General features: G+C 40.7%; 1 non-coding gene across 1 annotated transcript; it reads right to left on the bottom strand.

Annotated features, from left to right (window-relative positions):
* Nucleotides 1-765: 765 nt before the first annotated feature.
* On the bottom strand, nucleotides 766-928 carry LOC128694954 (U1 spliceosomal RNA). The gene has a single exon (XR_008407925.2). It is a non-coding gene; the product is annotated as a U1 spliceosomal RNA (small nuclear RNA).
* Between the last annotated feature and the right edge of the window lie 4003 nt (nucleotides 929-4931).

Genomic DNA, 4931 nt, shown 5'->3' with positions numbered 1-4931 from the left:
TCAATCTGTTGGAAATGACCTCAAGAATTTTTCCAGTGACTTCAAGTAAAGATATAGGTCTATAGTTCCCAGGTTGGTGAATGTCTTTATTGGGCTTACCTAGAAAGATCATCCTAGCAGTCTTAAAAACCACTGGAAAATGTCCTGAGGCCAAGATGGCATTAAAGATATTTACCAAAGACTGTTTACAATTTCTGGGAAGGAACTTTATTTGTTTCATTGTTATTCCAGAGAGGCCAGGGGCTCTATTACGCATTCTTCCAATAACCTGACTCATCTCTAGTAATGTAATAGGTCTAGTAAGCGGGTGGGTATCTTTAAGAGTTGAAGTATCGATGGAAGGTAGTGGTTGTAGATCATCCAAGTTCTCATCTCTCCATTCATTTACCAACTGATAATGATTATTGTTAAATTGACGACTGTTATTGTGGGAGAGAATTTTCTCCCATACATCACTCATCAAATTAGCCTAGTCCTGTGGATCGTCAAGTTTAATTTCAACATCTTCAACGTTCAGTGTGTTTTTCGACAATGAAAACTTGTAATTTCTGTGGAAGATTCGATACTGTGTTCTTTTATTTTTTAATGTATTGTATTGTCTTTTATAAAATATAAAAAAAAAATCTCAATAGTCTGATAGTGCATGTTCCTTTGGGATTGGTGTTCTCTAATATAAAAAAAATGACGATAAAGGAAATAAAAATCAAATTGAAAACATTCCCTTTGTTCATCCATACCTCAAAAATTTTGAAATTGGAACTTTATAAGGGGATAGCGCGAACGCAGTCCCCTGCTAACAAAAATTTCGCACTCGAGTTAACCACATTTGGGTTAATCGCAGGGGTCAGCACCACCGGAGTGCAATGGTGAGCCTCGCCCTGGGAAAACCGCCTTCGTGATCACGGTATCTCCTGTGCCAGGTAAGTATGGCTTATCGACTCTTGCTGCTAACCCTACCACATAATACTGAACACAACTATTGTTTTCAGAAATATTTATGTAAATATTTTTAAATGTATGTTTTAAAAATTATAAATTTTAAAATTTTAACTTACTTTATTATAGTAAATATTCATTACAAATTAATATTCAATATATTTAAGATAAATGGAATTTTAAAGCAAATTTTCTTCGTGTATTACCACGTTTCTCTCGCACAGTGCAGTGAAATTACTTTCTTGTTTTAAATGTTCATCGTGTCATATAGCTGCATCTTAAATTGATATATCTCTGTTACCATCGTGTTACCATCATGTTCATCGTGTCATATAGCTGCATCTTAAATTGATATATCGGTGATCACACTGATTTTTTTTTTATATTTTATTTAGAACAATACAATACAAGAGATAGATAAAGACAAAAACAGGTCTTACACAGAATAAATCATTAACAACCACACAAACATGAACTTGAGATAACACAAATATCCCTCCTCACCCATACATGAAAACCCCTACACCTATGATAACCAATAAACGACTAATTCCAATTGCATTGTTATATGATTAATAAAACACACCATAATATGCATATATTGTCACTTTGTAAATGATAAAGTAGGACACCTTATACGTTAAATACAATTAACGTAATGTATTGAGAATAAGGTAAAAACAATATGTTCATCAAACACAGAATATATTAATAAACAAGGATCCAACACACTGACACCTAAAACATGCATATGAATAACATACATAGAACAATGTCCCACTGCAAAATCAAACACATATATTGAGTATACTCGTCACAAACCATGAATACACATCATACGCCCAAGTTCATACACATTCACCCGCTACATACCAGGAGGCGACCCCGTTTCCACCCCTGACAGCCCATCAACATAACACATTGTACCATCCCTACCCAGCCCCACCCACCTAATTTACAATTTTAATAAAACCTCTAATGTAAGGTCTCTATATCCCTCAGAGAAATCCCGCTCCCACCTCCTCCCATAAAGTTCTCTATTACGGCACAACGTTTTATAAAACGTAACAGCCAATACCCTCCTCTTCACCTCACTTACCCCTTTCCCCCTCATTCCCCACATAATGTAAACATAATCTACCATAATGTACCCCACAGCCCTAATAATACTTTCATCCATACCCCCCACATCAAGACTCAATGCCCGCAGAAGAGAGAAGTATTGACCACTTATCTTATGCAACACCCTGCTCAACCAACCCCTGACGCTCCCCAACCCCTCACAAAAATACACTACATGGAATGCAGAATCTTCCCCGCCATATATTCCACATACCCCCCCCCCCCCTCAACCACCCGTCTAGCTCGTAAGACCACTCCCGATGGTAAAATCCCATGCAAAAACCGATACATCACCTCACGTCCACGGGGTTGTAACCTTAACCTACCAAACCTTCTCCATATACATCCCCAGTCATACATTAGGAAAATCCCCTCCACCGGAGCCACAACCCTTTCCGCTGACATCCTACACAGCCTACTTATTTTTACCTTACCCAGATCCCTAACCATCACCACTGCCCTCAAAATAGTTTCACACTCCCTCAACTCCGTCCCAGAAAACATGCATTTCAATTTATTGTGTACCTTAACCAACCCCCCCTCACTCACACCCTCCCTCATCACCTCCCTTTTAATGAAGATACATTTGACCCTCCTCTTTAAGTTCATTAAACCCAACCCCCCCTGACGCACAGGTAACATTACTACATCCCTTCTAAGCCAATCACAACCTGAACCCCACAAAAATTTAAAAACCCCTCTAAGTATAGTTGCATGCAAATAAAAGCTGTGACATAGGACACCCCTGTCTAAGACCTCTGCCCATTACAATCCTCCCCCCTAATCTTCCATTAATCTGTACTCTCACCATTGCCCCTCTATATAACGCCTCTACCCATCCCACTATTTCTTCCCCATAGCCCTGTTTCCTAAGGATAGCTCTCAACGCCTCTCGCTCCACCCTATCATAAGCTCCTTGCCAGTCTAGTGTAACCAAACCCCCCCCCCCCCTTCCCCCCCTTTTTCTTCCACGAAATCCCTTAAAAGACCATGTCCCACCCCCATAGACCTACCTGGCAACCCAAACTTGGTTTCCGATACAACCCTCCCTACAACACACTTGATCCTATTTCCTAAAATTTTCGCAAATAACTTATAATCCGCGCATAACAACGATATTGTTCTATAGTCCCTGAGCGAACGCTGTTCCTTACCCTTTGGTACCAAAACAACTACAGCTGTTGCCTGTCTTTCACCCAACCTTCCCCTTACCTTCATCAAGTTTAGTAACCTCACCAAAAAACCTTTTATTAACTCCCAATGCTGTTGATAAAACTCCGCCGGCAGTCCATCGATTCCCGGTGCTTTGATCTTGGGATATGAAATAGACAGGCTGCTCCACTCAACATCTCATGTAACTAAAAAGATCAACACAGCCAAAGCCGGTCTTAGCAGACTCTTTCGATTCAATCAAGCCCCTCAACATGTCAAAAAACATCTGTATAAAATGATAATAAGACCTATACTTGAATACCCTTGTGTCCCAATATCATTAACAACAAAGACCAACATGCTACGGTTACAAAGGGTCCAGAATAGAGCTCTTCGATTTATTACCAATACCAGGAGGAGAGACAGAGTTAAAATGGCAGATTTACACACACAACAAGATATCACTGCCATAAATGTACGCCTTGACACCCTAAAAAAGAAACAACTTTATACAATGCAAGAACTATACATGCCAGATAGAGAACATCCTATACAAGTGATAAATACCACCGATTACACCATCAATACTCCACCTCACAGGACTCAAAGAATGACTCTCCCACAGAGGGTTCGTCGTTTTATTCATAAAGAAGATTACCCTCGACCCATGATTTTGAGCAACTTACCTGACGAAGAAGATTGGATACTACCAGAACCCTTCTCATCGACACCATGCCCAGCCCTTCTAGGGTAGGGTAGGTGCCTGAGCCCGAGCTTTTAGCTCATAACACTGTCATTCCCATTAGCCCTCTTGGGGCGGGGATGGCAGACCAGAGAGGCCTAGCTTGTGGCTAGGCCTGGGGACAGTTGGTCCCAAAGATGAGGAGGTACTTGTGCCTCCTCCCATGGGAGACTTAGGTCTCAGACACTCCCTAAAGAGGGAGCCAAGGCCGGGCCACCACTTGGACAAGGCCCGGGCCGCCAGAATACCGGCTAATCTTTAACTAACTAACGAACCCTTCTATGTATACTGAAAAAACCATCGCCCCCAATTAGGGAGACATCTTAAATAACTTTCTAATGTAAAATTATGCTATTGACTATTGTTGGACACCACCATTAAGAAGCTATTGTCACGAGCTCATAAACTGGCCAGAAAATATTGCCTTTCCTGTCGTATGAATAACCGTTGTGCAATCGCGAAAAAAAAAAAAAAAAAAAAAAAAAAAAGCAATTGCAACTTGTATAATTACAACCAATTCAGAGTCATGTACTTATATACCTATTATATTTATGTGACTCTGATGGGTTAGTATTATACCTCTTAAAAAATAATCTTATCAATTCAAATACACTTTTTAAATTACACTAAAGTGGTTGGGCCACTTACCTTTTATATCCTACCTCTCCCCCCCCCCTCCAACCCTCTTCCAATATTTCCATCCTTACCCATCCTTCTTCCTTCCCCATCTTACCAAAGCTCTGGTCATTAGAAGCGAAGAAGCGAAGCTTTGCCCTTTCGCATGGCACTCAAAGCTCTCCATATTTCCCCCTCAGTTATGTCCCCCCCCAAAGCTTCCCTATCACTGTGTCCTAACCTACATGGCACACTTCCACACACCCTCTCTAAATCCCCTAATCCTACCCCTTCCTCCCGCCAATACTTTTCGTACCACTTATCCGCAAACAACCCCATCCCATCCGTAGTGTGGATAACCTGA

Source organism: Cherax quadricarinatus, chromosome 45 (assembly GCF_038502225.1).
Source record: "Cherax quadricarinatus isolate ZL_2023a chromosome 45, ASM3850222v1, whole genome shotgun sequence".
Taxonomy (NCBI): domain Eukaryota; kingdom Metazoa; phylum Arthropoda; class Malacostraca; order Decapoda; family Parastacidae; genus Cherax; species Cherax quadricarinatus.
Note: the sequence above shows the minus strand (reverse complement) of the source record. Positions and strands in the feature narration are given on the sequence as shown.